General features: G+C 38.1%; 1 protein-coding gene across 4 annotated transcripts in view; it reads left to right on the top strand.

Annotated features, from left to right (window-relative positions):
• LOC109400987 (early estrogen-induced gene 1 protein) overlaps nucleotides 1–22,748 on the top strand; it is a 337,105-nt gene that overhangs the window by 181,816 nt on the left and 132,541 nt on the right. The gene's annotated exons all lie outside the window — the stretch shown is intronic.

Below are 22,748 nucleotides of genomic sequence, written 5' to 3' on the forward strand. Positions count from 1 at the left end.
TATTAGTGAGTGGCTAATTTTGTTTAAATATCATCCAGCCATAATCCTAAATGAAAAATTATAGAAACAATAAAAACTTGCTTGAGCGTTAGCGTTTAAGCTTCATGCTGTGACAAAGTGAACATGGAGGGATACGATTAAGTCCATTTTTCTAGATAACTTCACATTTGCTGTTCAAAATATTAAGGATTTTGCGTGACTTTGACAATTGAATTTCGTTATGTCACGCTTCCCGAAACAAAATGTCATCGGCAAACATGTAATTGTTTATGTATTCAATTTTGAGATGGAATTGGTATCACGGGATATCAATCAACCGCAGAGTAACATTGAGGAACTTGCCCCTTCTTATGAAATGTTCAAATATTTTCCATTGAATCAGAAAGAATTAATGTCATCTCAAAACAAGTAACCTTAATTAAGTACTTCCCAAAGTAAACCGCTCCAGATTATACCGCAGATTAGATTCCACCCCGTTTCAAAGATGTGCGAGATATAAACTGTGAATAATTATGCCAAATTCGTTTTTTTCTTTCTGCGAATGCTTTAACAATTTGTTTGAGAGCAAGTCACTAAAAAATGTGTACTTCCATCTCCCAAATTTTAAACATTATACACGCTACGTAGTTCACATATGTATGCCAATTTTTCCACTGATTCCGAAGTTGACGTATGTACCTTAATCCTGCAATTTCTCCACGAATGAAATTGAATTTGATGTTAGCCAGCCATGCTTGATTTGATTTTGCGTTCCGTTTCAGTGTTCTACTTACTTGCATTGACAGTTGTATAGGTAAGCGTTCCAGTATACCCGAAGAGCGTCAGTAAGAACACCCAGCTTACACGACTCAATGAGGGGGAAAAGCAACGAATGAATGAGGAAATAAAATTTGAACAAATGAAAAAATAATTTCTGTGCTGAAATAGAGGAAATTGAATATTTTATGCCCTAGCAGTAGTGCTGCGAAACGTGTAGTAGAAAAAGTGACATGCTTCCAGAAGATTGAATGTAACCAAAAGGATTGTGCGGCATGTCTCCGATGGTAAAACATCGTATGTAAGAATGCAACATCCTTCATAAAAATTTTGTTTCACTAAGGCAATAGGGTTTTGGTTCTCTAATTAAGCATGTGGCTCCCATTTTCATCCTACAAAAAAAAAACGAAAGATTGAAGCACTGTTTGTTTTGTTTCATATTTTTGTATTTTTTGTTGGAAGTGAGCACTAGTGTGGGACACGAAAAGACATTTTACTCCTGTACACTTTTTGAGTTCCATTTTGGTCCCATATCAACTGTGCAAAATTTCAGCTCGATCGGAGAAACTATATTTTAGCGCCAGCCGATTTAAGTTTTCATACGATTTACTATGGGGAAAATCACTTCTTCAAAGGAAAATCGCCACAGGTTGCCCATTAACCACTAAAAATATATCGATGAATGATTTCTGTTGGAAATTTTGCGAGGAACAAACCCTCTGAAAACCGCAAAGCGATCTAAGGCACGTGGAAAAAGTTATTGACTGAAAACCGAATGACATGCCAACGCTGTTTAACATGTAAGGAATAACAATAAATAATAAAATCTCGTCATTTTATCGATCGGGTAAGGCTTAATAACTTTTTCCACGAATGTCGCATCGCTTTGCGGTCTTCGGAGGTCTGATTCCTCGTGAAGTTATCTACAGGAATCATTCAACGATTTATTTTTATGGATTAATGGGTGACCTCAAGCGATTTTTCTTTGAAGAAGTAAATTTTCCCTTTAGTAAATCGTATGAAAAACTAAGAATGACGGGCGCTAAAATATAGTTTCTTCGATCGATCTGAAATTTTGCACAGTTGATATGGGACCAAAATGGAACTCAAAAAGTATACAGGAGTTGGAATTTTTCCATTTTTTATATTTTCCCATATAAACCGTGTACCAGGCTAGTGAGCACGCATGAAAACAAAAAGAACGGAATCTATCGGTGCCGTAATCGCTTGTTTTCGAATAGGATGAATATGGGAGCGTGATATTACTGATGGAACTCATACCCTACGGTTTCATCTGTCTTCTCTACTTTAACCCGTTTACACCCCAAGGGTCTCGCAATTTGATTCTTCTTATGAATTTGGTATCAACAGTTAAGTTCCGAAATAAACTTGGTTTAACGAAAATAATTTTCTCTAGCTTTATATCAGCACAACTTTTATTCTATCGTTACAGCCATAAAAGCTACACGGTAACTCTGAACGAGCTAAAAAAGATGATAGCTACTCAATAATAATAGAAAATGGGTTGTCAGATAACATTACGGCTCACTACAGAAATGCTTAATTCCTTTTTTTCTCTTACGCTCCCAGATCCAGATTTTTTTTGTAAAAAATAATCCATAACATTTCTCTGCTCCTTGTAGCATGTTTATCCATAAATGATGCATGGCTCGTTACACTATCGAATAATATCAGCCAAACTATCACACATTGTTCCCCCTATCCCCGTGGAGTAATCCTCGCAGGAATCCCTTAACCCTCAAACGATCGCGCTGTTGAAAAAATCTCCCTTTTCGTACTCAGCATTAGCGTGGTGCTGACGGTGGTTGCCAACCGCGCGAGTTGGGGAAGGTTAAATATGATCGGCAAGTAAACAGAATCAGCAAAACTCCGGAAGAAATCCCTGAAGGAATCTCGGAGAGATTCCAGGAAGAATACCGGAAGAATCAGGGGGGGGGGTCCATGGGAGGAATCTCTGAAGAAATCCCTGAAAAAAAAAAACCATCTGAGAGTGTCTTTTTAAGATATCCCGAAAGAATCTTAAAAGCAACTTACGAACGAATCCCGAAAATTCTCTATTAAAGAGTCTTGAAAGGAGTCTTGGAAAAATCCGTAAAAGAATCTATGATGTAAATCCGTAAAAGAATCTAGAGAAAATTATTTATTCGAGAAGAATGTTTAAAAAAATAAATCACGATATAAAAGAATAATGGCAGGAAAGCTTGAAAAAATCCTGAAAGATCTCTTAAAGAAATCCCAGGGGAAAGGGATCCATTGAAAGGATCCCTGGAGGCATCCCAAGATAAAATCTCTATAAGAGAGAATCTCTATATGAACCTTGGAACGAATCCTTAAAAGAAACCACGTGAAAGTATATGGCAAAATTTGGAGAGGTATCAATGGTGGAAGGTATTTCTAATGAAAGCTCGGAAGAAATCCCTGACGGAATCCCGGGAGAAAACTCAGGGAAAATCGTGGAGAAATTCCTAAAGAAACATTGATGGAATATGTAAAAGAATCTAAGAAGGAAACGTAAGAGAAAAACTGGTATAAATTCCTATACACTGACACGTTCAATATTTTCAGTGAGCTATTCGCTCCCTGAAGGAAGCACGATACTAAACAACGGACTAGCATGTAACGCCTAGTGGCCCATCCGAACACTTTTCCTGACAATCAAGGAATCAGGGAAGGAGTTTCTGAAGGACTCCCTGAAAGGATCCCATTAGGATCCCTAAATAAATTTTGACCGGAATATCTGTAAGAATTCCAGAAAAAAAAAACCGGAACAAACCAATGATTGGACTTTCAGAAGGAATACCGGAAAAAACCCCATTGTATCCCGGCCACAAATCCATGAAAGAATGCCTGAATGAAACTTGGGACGAACCTCCAAAGGAAACTGGAGAAAACAGTGAAGAAATCCCAGGAAGAATCGATAAAGTAAGATCGAGAGAAATACCTGAAGGAATCCCTGGAGACACCCCAGGAAGAATCCTAATTGATAACTACAGGGTGCGGCAGGAAAAAATGCGAAAATTTCATGGCGCTATTACACACTAAATATGGAACATATATGACTATTTTTTCATGACAGTGTATCAGTCTATGTCTATATTTCAGCACTATAAAATAAAAATTAATATATTTGATTTTTAACATGTGATAATGTAAGCCTTAAAAAAGGGTATCAATAAACTGCGCGCCCAATGGCCATAAAACAAAATGGCTAAAATAGTAAGAAAAATAACTTTAATCTGATGAAAATCCAGGCTATACTAATCCAGAGCCATGTAGTTTCACATACTAGATGAAATAAGCACACATATATGACGATATTGTAGAGAAAATTAAAAATGTTGTTTTATCGGATATGAAATTTAGCGACCTGTGAACTTTTCAGTGGTTTGAAAATTCTGATCGTCTTCAGCTTCAGGTGCCGTCTTGTAAAGGTTAGTTACCAAAATGGGAAAAGTTTTAAGTAACTTTTCAGAAAACTAGCCTGTGAGTGATCATGGAACGTTGAAACACAGATTGATTAACGTCAAATGGACGAAAATGAGGTTTGAAGTTGAAAAACACTTTCGCATTTTTTTCTGCCGCATACTTTACACAATATCTCAAGATGTTGAAGCTGTCTCGTAAATAATTCGGAAGAAATTCCTAAGGAAACCCCGGTTGGAGTCAATGACGAAATCATTGCATCTCTCCAGGGCGGAATCCTTGACAGAAACTCAAGATAAATTTCTTAACCTTCACGCTTCACGTACCCGACCCCTGACAACTCATTTTCAAAATACTAGCATTTCGTCAATTTTCATCCGATATTTTTTTTGAAGTCGTCTTCAATCGATCATAAATTGGTGCTAGTTTATTATGGTTCCGAGTCATTTGGCCGAACGCCGTTTGGCCAAATGCCGTTTGGCCGAACGCCATTTGGCCGAATGCCGTTTGGCCGAAAAATGAATGATAAAGTAAATGACCATACCACTGTTCCCAGTCTCAGTATAACTTGAAAGAACAACCTATGAGTCAAAGAAGGAAAAATCTTTTATAAAATATAGGCAGTTTCAACGCCAACTAATTCCTGAATGTCAAAACTAGAAAGAATTGCCTATGATTAAAAGAAGGAAATACATATTTCTAATGATCATAATGGCAGTTAGAATGTCAAAAACATCTTCTGGATTAGTTTGATCACGATTCGGCCAAACGGCATTCGGCCAAACGACCTTTCGGCTAGATAGCATTCGGCCAAATGGCGTTCGGCCAAACGGCATTTATTATACTCAAGTGGCCATGTAGTATCCGGAACTATTCCGGATTGTACTGGGGTCAGGGAGTGGGGGAGGGGTTTGTTTTGCCAAATGGCTAAAAGTGAAAATTTCGTATGTTGTTGTGTTTGAGAGCCCCCCGTGGAACCTGTTCCAGTTGTTCCGGAGCGACCATATTAATTAATGCATACTTCAGTCAATGTTTTCTGCCCCATTTTCTCGAAATCATGAAGATTGATACGTCACACAGCATGTTTTGGTTGCAAACCAGAAATTTCCCAGATGGCAGCCCCGTGGAACCTGTGCTAGATGTTCCTAGGTGACCATATTAGTTAATACAGACTTCAGTCTATCGTTTCTGACTCGGTCATTCGAAATCATAAAGATCGATATGTCTCACGGCATGTTTAGGCTGAAAACCCGAAGTATCCCCAATGTGGCCCGCGGAACCTGTCACGGGGTTCCGGATGGGTCAACTTATCGAAATCTGGTTATCGCAGTTGTATTTCACGGTTCGCAACAAAAATTTCGCTGAAAATCGATGGTTTGCAAACAATAACTAACGAAATAAATACTTTTTAGCCAATTTGGCAACCCCTTGACCCCAGCACAGTCCGGAATATTCCCGGAATGGTTCCGGATATTACATGGCCACTTGAGTATAATAAACTAGCACAAATTCATGATCTATTGATGGCGACCTTAAAAAAGCCAGCATTTTAAAAATGAGTTGTCAGGGGTCGGATACGTGAAGGTTAAGAAATCCCGGGAGAATTCTCGAAGGAATCTAATCTAATCTAATCTAGTGCTTACACAGCCAGTATTGAAAAGCATCTTGGAAATATCGAAATTTCTTTTGATATTTTCTTGTCAGTATTAATATTTGCAGCATATCAGAGATGTGATACAAATATTAAAACGGTCCACTGTTCAGACTAATGGGTTGAAAAATAATTCAAAAAATAGGGCAATCAGGTTATCCACGTATGAATAACATATGATTAACAAACTTTTTCGAATTTATTGAAAGAAGAAACGGGGACAACCGTACCAACCGTTTCGTTGGAGAATTCTCGAAGGAATCATATGAAAAATCAATAAAAGAACCTTTGAAAATATCCAGGAGGAATCCTCAAATCAATCTCGAAAGGAATATTTGAAAAAATACAATACAATAGATGCATAAACCACTCTTATGCTTGAGAATTATCTAACGGAATTTCCAGGATAACAAATCCCATGGGTGGAATCTTTAAAATAAAACACGTAAACATAATATGTCGGTATTTATGGAGTTATCAATGGAGGAATTCTTGAAGGAATTCCGTAAAGAAGCCCTGAAAGCCGTGAAAAAGTCCGGAAAAAAATCAGAAGAAATCCTGGAGGAATCCCGGACGCAGTCTTCTTGATAACAATCCCGGAAGAAATCCGCAAAGGAATCCCGCGAGGAATCAATGAAGGTATCCCTGAAGAAATTCCTGATAGGATACCGAGAAATATCCCTGTGTAGATTCCGGGGGAAATCAACGGTAGAATCCCAGAAGGAATTTCTGAGGGATACTCAGGATAAATACTTCAAGAAATCCCGGGATACAACCCATAAGAATCCTGAACAAATCCCTTATGCAGAAACGATAATCATCCATGAAAGAATCCCAGTACACCCTAAAACCGGTCAGCACTAAATTGCATAATTTCCAGACTACACCAAAAATGTGTAACCCTTTCACATTTACAAAATCAGCTCCTGCGTCCATAAAATCGTGCAAATCGCAAAAAAATTGTACGGCAATCTAGCTAGGTTTACTAGTGACCCTGGTAAATAAGAAATATCGACGTTTCGCATCTAGAAAAGTGTACGAGCTGTTTTTGTGAATGTGTTACTGTTACACATTTTTGGTGTAGTCTGGAAATTATGCACTTATGAGCAGGTCTTACACATTCTAGATGCTGAGCGGTCTTAGCGTGTAGCAATCCCGGAAGAAATCCCTTAGGCGCTTTCAGTTTATGGACTCATAGAATCATGGACTCAAGACGTAGACTCATTTTTGGTCATCTCAGATCCCCCCCTCTCTAATCGTAAAATTTCGTCCATACAAAATTTTTAAAATTTGTATGGACCGTAGACTTTTGCCAGAAACACCCCCACTCTCCCTATTACAGTCTACGCAGTTTATGGACAGGCCCTAAGGGAACCCTGGAAGGATACCCTGATGGAATGTTGGGCAGTGTTCCTGAAAAAAATCCAAAGACTTCTTAGAAAGAATCTCGGGGGAAATGCGTAAATAAAATAATTAATAATAAATGAATCCAAAAAAAAAAAGGTTAATTCCCGATAAAAATGCCGAAATCAATGAAAAATCCCCGGTTTAATTTGTGAAAACCCCTTAAAGTAGACTCAGGAGAAATGTCATGAGAAATCTTCAAAAGAATCATATAAGAAATCAATCAAGGAATCCCTGAAAATATCCAGGAGAAATTTTCAAATGAATCTTGAGAGCAATTCAAGAGAAAATGCCGGAAGCAGTCCCAAATGAAGGAAATGCAGCAATGACGAAAGGAATCCCTGAAGAAATCTCTGCTGGAATCCCATTAAGAAAAAATCCCTAAATGAGTCTTAGGAGGAACCCCTAAAAGAAACCATCCTCAATGGAGGATCTAAGAGAAATCCTTAGAATAATACATAGGGATCCCATGAGGAATCCTGAGATACAGTGTTTCGCATCATCTGTATAAGGCTACATCCTATATGCAACTTTCTAAATCAGCGCTTTTCTAAATCAGTTATTTACGCACCTTATTACTAATTACTCACAATACAAATGAAAGACTTTTGCAATTATTGCGGAATTTGGTGACTTTCATACAATGTGTTGACCAGAAATATGTTTTTTGCTTCCAGAGTTAAAAATTGTTTGTTACCTAACCTCACATTTAATCGCCTATTTAATTTTCTGCTTTTTTGCGCCAATTATCCAGAAAATCTTCATCTTCATTCGAAAGATACGATTTCGCTCATATGACGGGAATTTAACTCATCGCCACACCTCTTTCACTCAGTAGGTTTACTATCACTACTTAACAATTCCATCCGGTATACATACATCAATTCAGTTTTTCTTCATTACAAAAGTACGGTAGCAGTCAGTAACCCACATTTATCCAAACATTCATGATGCACTTCCCTCGTGTTCTTCTATTATGTCACACACAACGGATCGTCTTCCGTTTTTTTTATATCCCCCATCCGCCACAAAAGCTATTACCACCAAATTGGCGTTACCGTGGTTTACTGTCAATTTTCATTCGATTCGATCGTTATCGGCTGCGAGAGGGAGATCTTCCGTAATTAATGACCCGATAAATGTATGCCATCAATGAATGCCCATTAGCGTCTGCAACGTAGCGATCGAGTCTGGGACAAATTATTGTCTTCACTGGCTGGTGACAGGAAGTGTGCCACCGTACCGATAACTGGGGTAAAAGTGAGCCGTTTAGGAAGGATTAGTTAAATTTTTCAAACAATGCTGAATTCATTTTTACTCGTTTAGAAACAACGTTAGTAAGATTACACACAGTTTTTGCTTTTAACTGAAAGTACATATTTAGGTTAAAGGCACTTTACAGAATGATATGTTCATATTAATTTTTAAATTTCAAGTTTCGGAGTTCTAGAAGAGTTCTGTAGAATATTTGAAAAAAAAATGAGTTGCAGTTGCAGTTCAGTTCTACCAACATGTAACGTACATATATACGGAAAACAAAAATCGGTAAAATGTTCAAAGTGTGCACATATATCGATTAAACCTATTTGGATTAATACATAATCCGATGCACGGTCACCATCCGGTTCGATAGTTGCAAAGCTCATCACGATTACGAAGGTGATGGAATGTTGCGTGTTCTTCCTCCTCGGATCATCCTCGGTGTTCGTTTCGTGTGAGAATAGCGCCGGACCAATGTTCAACATTTTCAATTATTCATCAACGGCTATGCTGTGAGAGCACCGCACTCGCACACATGTAATGTTTAATGCATACCCAGGAAGGATAACGTGACCTGCACGCGTTGTTTGTACTCAGCTGACTCGGTCCACCGTCCACCCACACCGTGCGTTGCGTTGTCAACCGACGAGCGGTGATTAGCCCCCCATGCCACTGCGAGTTGCGTATGACCGGATAAACAGTCAACCGGGTGGAAACCCGGCTTTTACGTGACTTGGTTGCGAGAAGGTGAAGTGTTAAAGCTGCTTGAATTACGTTCAGTTGAGGACGCGACGACGGAGGAATCAGTGATTGCGGATGATGAATATGCATTCGATTCATTAACAGAAATGTTCTGGGGAAATGAGGAATGTGTAACAGTTGTAGTAACCTAGTTTCGAAGTTTGAATAATGATGATTTTAAGAAACAAAGTGGAAATTTTGGGAATTCAGTACACAAGATCGAATAGGTATATGACCAAATGAAAAAGCAATGAGCAAACATCTGGTTTGACTCGACTTCAGAAGTAAACTTTTAAAACAGAGATTTTAGGACAAATCCGGACTTGCTTCTTGAGTTCATATTCGTTGGTCTCCTATATTTTTTGTGGAGGTTTTAACACATGTAGGCCCGAGACTTAACTGATTTGGATTTTACAGTATACTCACAAACATGTCTTGTTGTTAGAAGTGAACGAAGAACGTCTGAATGGCTCTTGTGGTCAAAGTAACTCCAATTGGTCACAGGGTCAGATTCACACAAAAGAGCTGTTTTTCGGTACACATGCTGGTTTCTTTTATGATTCGAAGTTGTAATCACTTTATTTCCATTAAAACTTAACCCTCTCTCATCGAACATTGTTGATAATATTTTAGACCATTTAGAATATACCGGTTGTGGCCAACGGACATAATCTCTGGAGAAACCTGTTTCTTACTGTATATTGATGTTAAAATCCCTAACTGATTTTGTTTGCTGTCTCAAACATTGATTTTTGTGCACACTAAGAAATTCTTAATTTTAATGAGTATTGTGTTGTTCTTTGCTGTGCATGCATCGCTCCTGTAAAGAGTGAGTATGGCAGCATAATCGATCGCGTTCGCTATTGTCTCGAGTGAAAATCAAAACAATAGATGCGCGGGTGTTTAGTGTTCAGTATTGTGTTGTTCTTTGCTGAGTATTGTGTTGTTCTTTACAGAGAAGTGAAATCTTTCCAATATTATTTATTTATAAATAATTTTACTTCAGTATATTTACTTTATAACTGCATAAAAGTTGAAAATTCGCTATTTTCAACATCCTTTCATCTATTGGAAGATGCTTCAGTTCTGGGCTCTTTCTAAGTTGATGAAGGGATTTATAAATGCTTGCAAGGACTTGGCCAGGTGTGTGGAGCTGAGTGAATCTATGACATTGTAGATAGTAGCGACATCAGCAATGTCAATGGAAATATTCAACTTTGCAACTCCATCCAAGATTTGTGCAAGTATTCATGCTATGCTATGCTATGCTATGCTACTAAGAAATTCTTAATTTTAATGCTGACGCAATCGCATTATTTGACTCAAATTACGATGACTTAAATGAAAAAAATGATTCATTTTTAAATCTTTATTGATGTAAGCATAAAAACCAGCACATTGAATGTTTTTTCACTGAAGAGCTTACAGTTTTTTGTCGTATGACTTGACTTTAAATTTGAAATGACACAAAATTACACGATCGATGACTGAACATCTCGAAACGTCAAATCCGAACGAATCAAAACAAAACACAGGTGTTAGAGTTGGATTCGGAAGAAATTTTCGAGAACTTCAAAGGCAAGTAAGTGAATATTAAGTTTGATTATTGATGCACAGAAAAAGAGTGTTTAATTTGATTCCTGGTTCATCTGATCCTTTTGCAGTAGCTGTAATCGCATCCGATTTGTGGAGTCGAGTAGTCAATTCAGCAGCATTGAATCCAACCATCAACCAAACGACGGATGAAGACTTCCGGACTACCTCCTGCGTTAAAAATGATTTGAATTGTGTAAAACATTGTGTGTTTGATGAATTAATTAATATATTTCGTGTTTATCAATGATGGTATGTGGAAAACCATGTATGGGGTGTTCAATGCATTAGAATCATCCAAAAAACGAGGGGGATCGCCTTATGTTGCTTTGAGGTTATGTTGCCGTATAGATGAAGGAGTAAAATTACAAGATGTTTAACAAACATTGCATCGTGTAAAAATAAAGCTGGTCCTAATATTGTGTCATTTTGCTCGCTGTAATATGTCGGCGTTAAATGACACAAAATTACACGATTTTTTGGAAGTGTGTGGTAAAGAAGACGTTTTTCTACATACTAAACTTATATTTTGGTGAACCCTTACCAGCCCTTACACATTTTTTCTGTTATAATTTTTCTAAGGATTTTAATGAATTTGCGTGTGTTCTACAAAGTGGTTTGTTGAACAAAACAACTTTGTACAGGGTGTCTACCTGGAAAAAAACTGGAAAAGCTTGAATTATCAGGGAATTTCAGTCAACCTGAAAAAAAAAACTGAAATTATCAGAAAATTCTGAAGTCAATCAGGGCATTTTTGGTGGTGAAAAACGTTATTATATTTTTAATGATTTACATTGCTTGCGTTTCTTGCAAAACTCTTAGAGTCGATTTTGGCAAATCTTAGGGAGTTTGTGACCGAAACATGTCAGGTATCATTAGGTCGGCACCAGAGGCAGTGTCAGTGAATAACTGACACTGAGGAAGATTACAAGTGGTAGCAAAATAGGACGGAATTAAAAGGTACATACATAACTGTTTACACTCATTCGTAGAGGGCCCGAACAGTCGGTACAAGTTGTTCCAATATTGTTTGCACTGAAAGGCGGGCCAAGGTGTTAATCTGAAGCTTTACCCAACACTTCGATATCGGAATAGCTGGCTCAGGGCCATTGCGAGCTAACTCATCAGCCATTTCATTTCTAACGATGGAAGAATGGCCAGGTACCCATACAAGGTGATCAGAATTTTCTGATTTCATACTTACCTTACCGGCCAGATTAAGGCCTGAGTGACCTCTGTTGTATATAGGAGTCCACTCCATTCTTCCATTCCGTCCAGTAGGAAAACCGCTATTATTGAGTGGCCTAAGTGGCCTAAGTAGGAAAACCGCTATTATTGAGTGGCCTCAATAGTGAGATTGCACAAAAGTGGCGACAAGACTCCCCCTTGGGAGCATCCATAAACACTCAATTTTCTAATCGCTGCTAGACGCAATGTCGAGAAGTGATATAGTTTTTTTTTCAGCATTTGGTAAATCCAAATCCATATCATTGGAGATATTCTATGACACCGTGTGGCTTCCAATATGGAATCGACAGGCACTTTGTCAATGGCACCCTTGCTATCTAAAAAAACACCCAAGCAAGATTGCTTTTGAGCGAATGCTTTCTCGATATCGTAAACAACCTTGTGTAAAAGAGTCACTGTGAACTTACCAGATTGGTAGACATGTTAGTTCACATGAAAAGGCACGTTGGCCAGATGAACATCACGGAAATGATTCACAATGCATTCTAAGCATTTCAGAAGAAAAGAAGTCAAAGTGATAGGCCTGAAACTCTTTGCTTCTTCATACGACCCACTTTCGGAATAAACTTCACAGTAATATCCCGCCAAGATTTGGGAATATACCCTGTAGCAAAACTGCAAACAAGTATTTTTTTTATTCAAAACAAGTTTGAAATAACCAAATCCTTTCTGAAGCAAAATAGGATAAATCGTATCTGCCTCAGGAGATTTGAAAGGAGTAAAGCTATTAAGTGCCCACTCAATCGATTCTATAGTTACAATACTCCGAGCCGAAGCCAGGGAATCATAACTACAAGAAAAGACATCAGGTTCATCAAAAGATGTAATATCCGCACATCCAGGGAAGTGTGTGCTGAATAAGAATTCCAGAACTTCCTCATCAGAGGAAGTCAGATCGCCATTTGGCAAACGAGGTTCGTTCACTCGGAAATTCTTAGATTTCGCAAGGATTTTGTTTAACCGAATGACTTAACTCAAACTGGAAACATTTGAACAAAGGTTTATCCAGCTGGATCGTTCAGCAGACCGGAGAGCTTTCCTGTAGGTCTTGCGAGCCGACCTGAAAGCCTCCGAGCCTGCCCAACGTTGCCTGCTTCAACTCTTTCTACATTGTTTCCAGAGTTTCACCGAGGGGTTCCTCTTGTGATCTTCACAGACCATAGAGGGCATGCTTCTTCAAAAGCTTCCATGATGAAGGTCGTTCTAGTATCAACGGCATCATCCAACTAACTTGGAGTGTCAATGGATGGTGAGTATCCATGAAATTTGTCCGCAATCAAATCAGTAAAAAGATCCCAGTTTGTTGACCGAGGATTCCTGAAACGCAATGTTTGCGAAGTAACATTTAAATGTTCAAAAAAGATGTAGCGATGGTCAGATAATGATTTTTCATCTGACACATGCCAAATGGTCAGCACGTGACTAATTCTACTAGAGCAAAGCGTTATATCTAACACTTCCTGTCTAGCAGATACCATGAAGGTTGGGCGGTTGCCTATGTTAAGTAATGCAAGATCTGTACTAAGGACTGTATCGGAAATAAACAATAAACATTCAAAATGCTCTATCTCGAAGCACGGTTGGTCTTTTTATTCCGGTTCTTCTATGAAATCTTCACAATATAGTTAAGTTTAGAACAGCTTGAAGAAATTTGGAAAATGTTTAGTATTATTGAAAATATGGTTCTATGAGTATAGCCCACAAAATAACAATCTGTACAAACTGTATTTTTTTTATTAATTTTTAAACGTTTCAACAATTTGTAGCGAAAAAAATGTACGGGGAAAAACTGGAAAATAATGATTATTACTAGCAGTTATCTACACATAACATATCACTCAATACCGACTTTTAAAATTCTTATTTTGGATAGAAAAAACCTCCAACATTTAGAATATGGTCTATCCCAAAAAAAAACACCTACTTTTTGGTCGAACTTTGACTCTCTGTTTTAAATATCTTCAGAGGCTATAAAGTTCCGTTCTCTGACAAAACTACCTCTTCAATAGATTTAAATACATACCCAATCGAAAAGAATGCAAATTTTCAACTTAATGTATTTTTTATTTGCGTAATCGTTCTTTGAAGACGCATAAAAAAGAGTTCCTCGAAAAATGGCCATTTTTTATTTTAAGGAATTGCCCTAAACTGCAGAGGGAATTTTTCTTGATAAAAATAATATTTATATATCATGAGCATTCTGGAAAAGAATATATTTGCGCAAAAAATAAGAGAAAAATTTAATATTTTCCCACAGTTTTCGCAATTTTAAATTTTTAGGAGGTGTCCAAAATTTTAAAAACATATGTGCAATCTTTGAGATAAAAGTCAAAGTTAAATGATTATTTTTTAAAAATCAGAACTGCCACTCTTTATTTAAGAGATTTATATAGTATCTCCCAAAATAAAGTTATGTTTATTTCGAACAGATTTTTTTGCAGGCAATTGTGAACGTTTATAGTTAATTTCCGATGCAGTCCTTACTTAAGTACTCCATCAAACTGGAGCCTCTCAAGTTAATGTCTGAGCTGCCCCAGATGATATGGTGAGCATTAGCATCACTGCCAACAATTAGCGGAAGGTCTTTTGAAGTGCAGTATGCGATAACTTGTTTGAAAGCATCCGTAGGAGATGGTTCATCATGCGGTAAACACACTGAACAATAGACGTATTTCGTGATGAGGTTTTAGCTACATCGACTGTTGTGGTACATACATCTCTGGTGGTTAGTTCAGAGATGAGTGTAGCAACTATTGCGTTGTTGACAAGCACACAGGCTCGAGGCATGACACGTGAGTTTGCCATTTAATGTTAACTGAAAGTAGCAAACACCGGGTTTACAAGGTTTCCTAGATAGAAATTCTCCTTACGAAAGTAAGGTTCTTGTACCAAGGCCACTTGGGCTGTACCATTTTGCCTAAGTTTGCATATCATGTAAACTTCCATTATATGTCATGTAATTCAACATGACTCTGTATGTTTACATGACATATAACACAAAATTTACATGATATATCATGTAAACCATCATAACATTAAGTTTACATGACTAAACTGAAGTTTACATGACGTGTAAATCTCATTATTTTTATCTGTGTGGCTTTCCCGAATTTTAATATTTTTTGCTCAATTCCTATAGCATTGGTGTCAAAGAAGCAAATTACCACGAATCATGAGAGAATATGATGCCGTTTTAAAATATCAAACTTATTACGTATATTAGGGTGTTCCAGAACAAAATCTATCAAAAAATCAACTTTTCACGTTTTTTCTGATTACAAATGTGATAATTACACATGTTTCTTCAATTTTATTGGCACACGTTATTCGGAGAAGTTGTAGCAAACAAGTATAGCTTTCAATTTCTGCCGAAAGAATTAAGTTTTGTAGTTATGATTTTTTGAAGTCCAACAATAGTCGAAAAACGCAAAATTGATTTGATGCACCTTTTAATTTCAATGGATTTGGCTAAAATGTTGACCAGTTACTTCTTTTAGGATGCTAATCAAAATATGGGGGTGGACTTGAGAATCAGAGAACATTTTTGAAAAGGTGGACAGGCCTAATATACAGCCGTAGCGCTCAAGAAAAGCCAATTACTTAACGTTCTTTATGCTTGAAGGTACTAACCTCATTCTATGCTTTCAATCAAATCCATAAACTAGTGACAAAATATCATTCAACCATTTAGAAATGAGAATTTGTTCCACATCACACAAAATAGGGCCGACGGATTGGTTGACCTACTGCTGGCTATTGTCATCGAAAGAGCAGCTTACAAAACACAATTTACTGTGTTATTCACGGTTACAAAACATCTCGAACTGGATAGCTCACCCGCTCTAAGCTAGCGACCAATTTTCACATCAACGAAGATCAGTCTCTGAGCCGCACTTACTGGCTGACACCAGGCAGAAGGATGAAGGGGACTTGGCGAGAGTGCACATGCAGTGCAAGGCTCTTTCGCGAGATGCATATTCTTAAACCCGCCGTTCGCGAGTGAGCATCAACGGATTTAGACGCCGTTGCACAGTAACTTGATGACCCCTTTTTGTGGAGAACAACACTTACTCGGAACTGTGTGGATGTTCAGCTGATTCGTATTTTTCATATCAAGTCATGATGGTTTCCCGTTCGCTGTGTAGCAAATTCAAGTGCTCGCGCTCGTCGAAACGTGCACCGAATTGGAATAAATTCCTTCGAAATCGGACACAGTCGGAATGTGCACTGTCAGACCTGCGCCACCGCCGCCGCCGGGTTGTCCGCCCGTATTCGGTCAGTGCGCGCTATCAGTTAGGTGGAACCAGATACAGATTTCTCGAAAGCGTTCGGTGCGGAAAGAAGAATATTAGCGCGGCGGCCGCAATTTGTTTGTTAGGTAAACACACCAGATAAGACGGCGATAATTTATATCAATTTGAAAGTAATTTGCTGATATGTGTTCTTGAAATAAAGGTTGAGGTCAATGCTGCCGGCCGCCCGGGGCTGATATCAGGTGTCTGTGGTATATTTATTTGGCTTCCTGTCACGAACAAAAATGATGGTCAATGTTTATAACCCTTTGTATGCAGACGTACCATGACCACGGTTGGGTATTGCTTCTATTAGTCATTTCTACGCGAAGTAAATTAAAAATTGAGCGAATTCGTTATTGATATGTATATAATGATCGATGTTAAATGACACCTTCATCAATGTTATCCTTCAAGTGAAATGATTTGCACTTTAACAATATTATTATCGTCTAGCTAATGGAATTTTTGAGTGTCTCGTAGTTGCTATCCAAATGCTCTAGAGCCTACTAAAGTTTTTGTCAAAAATAAAGTTTAAAGTTTTGAAAGTTCTGTTAACTTATTAGTGGATGAGCTTTTTTTCTAGTTTTCTAGCAAGCATATGGACAGTAATTGTTAAAAGAGGCAATATCTCAATTATTGTGTAGTCGCTGTTCACAACATCTGGAAATATGATTCCAAAACCCAGCTCATGACTATTTTCCCACGATCTGTATACTCACACATCATGGCATGTGTGTGACACATAACTGCGGTAGCGAATCTTATTTCCACCAAGTTTGTATGTGTCGTAACCCATATGAAGAAGATACCGAGTGAAATAATTGCACGGATCAGCTCTTTGAAGCCGTTTTCGGGGAAAAGGTAAACAAGCTTTCATCGTGTCGTCAACTAAGGTGAGAAGGCGTTGCTTTTTGAAGTGGGTAGGATTTTTTTGTTGTAACGAACCGCTTCATTATAATCTGTAATGCTTCCTTCGTGGTATTTCCTGCTCGTTAGCTTCGTTGGAAAACGATGTTGTGGTTTTGTATCTTCATTCAGGTGATATGCTACTCCGACTAGAACAATAATTTATTATTATTATTTTTCTTTATTATCGAGAATTTCAGCCCTCGGCTGGTTCATCTAAACTAATCTTATCTTCTTCTTCTTCTATATGGCTGTAAGTCCCCACTGGGACTTAGCCAGCCTCGCTTTAACTTAGTGTTCTTTGAGCACTTCCACAGTTATTAATTGAAGGGTTTTCTATGCCTGACATTGCATGAATTTGTATATTGTGAGGCAAGTACAATGATACACTATGCCCAAGGAGTCGATAAAATTTTCTCGACCGAAATAGGAATCGAACCCGCCGTCCCCGGATTGGGAAACTAATCTTATCTGTGCTTTTAAATGTCAATAACCTCTAGGGGTGAAAAAAAAATGACTTAGCAGTTATTCTTACTAAGTAGGACCCGAGTTCAACTCTGCATCTTCACAGTTATGTCAGGAAGGAGATTTCTTGGGTTTCCTTTTTTTTTGCGAGAATGGCGCCTGCTACGTCAAATTGGAAAAAAAAGTGATGATTGCAATTACTTGCCCACGGCGGAATGTATGTACCACTGAGTGATTAGGGAAATGTATATGAGAGTTCAGGTTTGTGCGTGGATTAGCGTTGGGTAATTTTGAATTGATGTTCGCAACATCGATGTTTTTGTTTCGATTAATCTATTTTTTGAATCGATGTTGAAGCCCCACGAAATCGACGGAATCGATTTTTACATTCGATTTTTCTTTCCATTCATTAATATCATTTTTTTACCATTGAAAAAATGTACATAAAAACGGGGTAAAATGTACATGAAATCAAAGTACATAAAATCGAGGGTCCACTAATTCGAGGTATACCTGTATATCTCGGGTTTTTTGGCAATCCCTCCCAGGAGTCTAAGTGAATCTTTCTCAGGTTTCTGGAGGAATCCTTCTTATGGTCTAGAGAGTCCCTTTCAGGGTTCTAGCGCATCCTTCTCAGCATTCCGAACATGTTTTTGAGAATCCCTCTCAGGGTTCTAGATGAATTTCTCTTAATAATGTGGAAGACCCCCTCTTGGGATGTCTTTCAATACTGGGGATATCCGTCTAAGCATTCTGGGAGAATCGCGAGGAAAAACTTCTCTCAGGATTCTGAGGCAATCCATGTTGGTAGAACCACGCGAGCCACACATACTACTACACAAATATCCTGTAAATTTCGTTTGCATCATTCTGGTACGTGTACTCTAGCAAACGTCAAAGCGATCGAACTCTAGCACCTCCGGTGCAATGATCGCTGAAATCAAACGAAATTTAAATTCATCGTTAAATCCATCCTTTCGAAGAGTATTACGTCTGTTTGTCTGTGATTCTAGGGAATCTCTCTCTTGATTCTAAGGGAATTCATTTCAGGGTTTTGGTACCAAGGGTGATATCCCTTCCTGGATTATAAGTAATTTCTGGATGATCTGGGTTGATCCCTCTAAGGCTTCTGGAAGACCCTCAGTTAGGATCCCATTCAGAATTCTGAGGAAATTTTTCTTAGCATTCTCAGGAACTCCTCTCAGAATTCTTGGAGAATCATTCTCAGCATTCTCAGACTTGTGGCGTAATCCCTCTCTAAATTCTGTGGGAATATTTCCTAGGATTCTGAGGGAACCCCACACAGGATTCTAGTGGTATCCTTCTCAGGATTTAGCGTAAGATCTTTTTAAGATTCTCGGGGAATATCACTAATTACTCTTCCCAGGATTCTCTAAAAATTCGGCTTTCTGGGGTAATGCCACCAGAATTCTGGGAAATTTTCTCTAAAGAATTTGAGGAATTTGTCTCATGATTCTGGAGATATCCTTGGGATCCTGGGGCTATATTTTTCAAGATTCTAGGGCACTTTCTTTCAGAATTATAAATTATTGAAGAATCTCTCACGAGATTCTGGGCAGAGTTCTCTAGAGAAATTCGGATTTTGAAGAATCCCTCGCATAGATTTTGTGATTCCTCATAGGGTTCGGAAAAAATCCTTCTCAGCATTTTACGAGAATTCCAGTTGAATTCTGTTTTCTGTATTCTGGAGCAGGATTCAGGATTTCAAGATTCTGGGAGAATCCCTCTTAGTAATCAGAGACCATCCCTCACTTGATCATAGGATGATTCTGATGAGATACCGTCGTGCGGGGCTACTTTTGAAATACGGGGCTGATGTAATAATTTAAAGTATTCTAGAGGAATCACTCTCAGAGTTCAGAGACCAATCCCTTTCAGGAGTCTAGGGGAGTCCTTTCAAAGATTCTGGGCAATGTCTTTAAGGAATCTGCGGTACTTTTTCTGTTTTTTGTGGGAATACCTTTCGGAATTCCAGAGAATCTTTCTCAGGATGCTGGAGAAGTTCATTCTAGAAATTTTCGTAATCCTTTCCAGGGTGAATCCTCATCAGATTTTCGGAAAAATCCCTCTTAGGTTTCTAGAACCCCTCTTAGGTTGGAAGAACCCCTCTTATGATCCCTCTCGGGATTCTGGAGGAATCACTCGTAGAATTCTACTGAATATCTTTCGGGATTATGATAGACAGCATTCTAAAGGATTCCACCCAGAATTTTAGGGGAAGAATTCTTTTCAAGTTTCTGGGGGAATCCTATCTTCCAGAATTCTGTGAGAGTATATCTCAGGTTTCTTTGTCAAACTCGCTCAGTATTTTGAGGCAACCTTTCTCAGAATCAGGGGCGTTTAATTTCGTTTCAATGAGACACTTTCCTGCAACATTTGAATGAGTCACTTTATCTGTTTGAGTCTTTCTTTTCGATTCGGAAAACGTTCTCATTCATTGTAGCACTCGGTAGTCTCTCTTCGGGGTGGCGTTGCTTGTACTTCACTCGGCAGGGCAGTAGTGTCTCACTCTTGCGCGTTAGTCTCTCAATGGTTACAGGCGCCGGTTAATTGGATTTTAAGCGGTCGAACTTGTGTTCCTTTTTCATAAAACATAATGATCATTCTATTGGCGTGCACCACTATTTGAAAAATTGTTTTAAGTAGTGTTTTTAGCACATTGAAATTTTTCAATGACCCACAATTGAAACGAAAATCCAAAGTGTTTCACTTCAATTTTCAAACACACTTGTTTCAGTAGCAATAATGTACGAGCGTGTTGCAGTGTGAGTTATGAAGCATCGCAGCAGTCCCGTCGCATGGGAAACGATTTGCTACAGCTTTCGTGCGTCATGTTTTCCTTTCGAAATTGCACGTCCCTGCTCAGAATTATGGGATCCTTCTTAGGGTTCAAAGCTACGCTTTTTAGGATTCTGGGTCATTTCTTTAAAGTTTCTTGGGGGAATTCATCTTAGAATTCCGAAAATCTTTTTTTGTTTTGTGGGAATCTCTCTCACAACTCTAGATGATTTTATCTCAAGAATGTGAAAGAAAAGCTCTTGAAATTCCTCTCATGATTTTGGGATGATTCATCTTAGGATTCTAGGTTATAAATTCGATTTACCAATCTGAAACATTTTGAGAGAATCCCAAGGGAAAGCTTCTCTTAGGATTCTGAGACTATCTATCACAAGATTCTTGGAGAATTCCTCTCGGGACTCTGAGACAATCCGTCTCATAGATATAGAGTAATCTCTCTCATGGTTCCAGGAAAATCCTTAATAGAATTCAGAGTGAATTCCTTCCAAGATACCGGAAGAGTCTTGTTTTCTTTTCTAGATAATGTCGCTCAGGATTCTGGTGTAATCATTTTCAGCATTCTGAAGAAATCTCTCTAATAATTCTAGAGGAACTTCTTTCAGAATTCTGGAGAAACGACGATTTGACGCCTTTTTGGTCAGATTTTTCACTATAACTCCTAAGTTAGACCGTAAACCCTCACATATTTTTGCATATTCGGATACCTCGTAAAATTTCCAATTAGTATGATCTGTTGAACAGTTTATTTTCATTGGAAAAGTATGTTAAAAATGGGAATGAGTAGCGTGACGTTACAACGTTACTCATTTCCATTTTTAACATACTTTTCCGATGAAAACTAACTGTTCAACAGATCATTCTTATTGGAAATTTTATAAAGAATCTGAATATGTAAAAATATGGGGTTTATGGTCGAATTTACGAGTTATAGTAAAAAAAAATCTCACCAAAAAGGCGTCAAAACGTTGTAACGTCACGGTAGAATGTGTCATGTACCACTGAGTGTTTCAGGGAAATGTATATGAGAGTTCAGGTTGGTGCGTGGAGTGGATACCAGGCGTAAGATTGACACTGTGTAAGGAAGTGATATGGAAAAAGGTTTTCAGCCCTTTTCTGGTTTTGATGATAAAGAGGAAGGATGCTGACAGAATTGTATCTTTCTAGAAAAAAGGAATAGGACGGGGCAAGGCTTGAACTCGGGACCTTTGGCATACGAATCAGAAACGGTAGTCACATGACTATCATGCGCATCCGTATCGCTGAAGGAGTTGAATAAATTCATAACGATTTAGTATTTATTTCTTAAGGCGAAACTATGCTTCCATGCTTCATTTTTTTGGTTTTTGATTAAATAACGAGGCAATATTTTCAAAATCGGTTCTCGTGCACATGTAAAGCATAGATTAAGGTATCTTCTGATATTTTTTTGTGGTGGAAAAAGTTTTCCATTTTTGCAAAAACCGTTTTTTGTGAAATTTTATTCAAAAATGGTTTCTGCAAAAGGTGTGAAGAATTAGCTTAAGTTAAAATTCACGAATAAAAAGAAATAAAAAAATAAGGTTTCTGCAAGAACGAAAAACATTTTCCACCACGAAAAAAATCAGGAGACACCTTGATCCATGCTCTACATGTGCACGAAAACCGATTTTGAAAATATTGCTTCGTTATTTTATAAAAAATCAAAAACCAAAAAGTGAGGAAATGGATCCAGTTTCGCCTTAACTGATTCTACTTCTGAATTTTGCAGACCAGTTTTAGTTTCAAGATGCCGCATTCCGATATTGTTTACTTTCATTAGTCATGTATCTCTTCCATTTCTGAATTGCTCTACTCTTGATTGCTTGAAGCAAAAAAAAAACAAAGTAAACATTTTAGTTGGAGTGTTTGACTGATTGGTCAGTGTTCAATTTGATGGAGCACCCCCTCTGAGAATGCGTGTAACTGGGAAAAATCAATCACTCTTCTACTTACTGCACCAAGCCCCTTTCCAGAGCGGTGCAGTCATGCGATTTCTGTTGCACGGAAAAAGCGCGCAATGCAATTCCTTTGCCAACATCATCTGGCGCAATGCACGCCGAAGGCGTCCGTCGGCAGCGATGTGCGGTGCTGGTTGCTAGTGTTTGCTGGATGTTTTCTAATAGCACGTGCTTTTTCCATACAAGTGC

The sequence above is a fragment of the Aedes albopictus genome, chromosome 2 (genome assembly GCF_035046485.1).
Source record: "Aedes albopictus strain Foshan chromosome 2, AalbF5, whole genome shotgun sequence".
In the NCBI taxonomy this organism is placed as follows: Eukaryota; Metazoa; Arthropoda; class Insecta; order Diptera; family Culicidae; genus Aedes; species Aedes albopictus.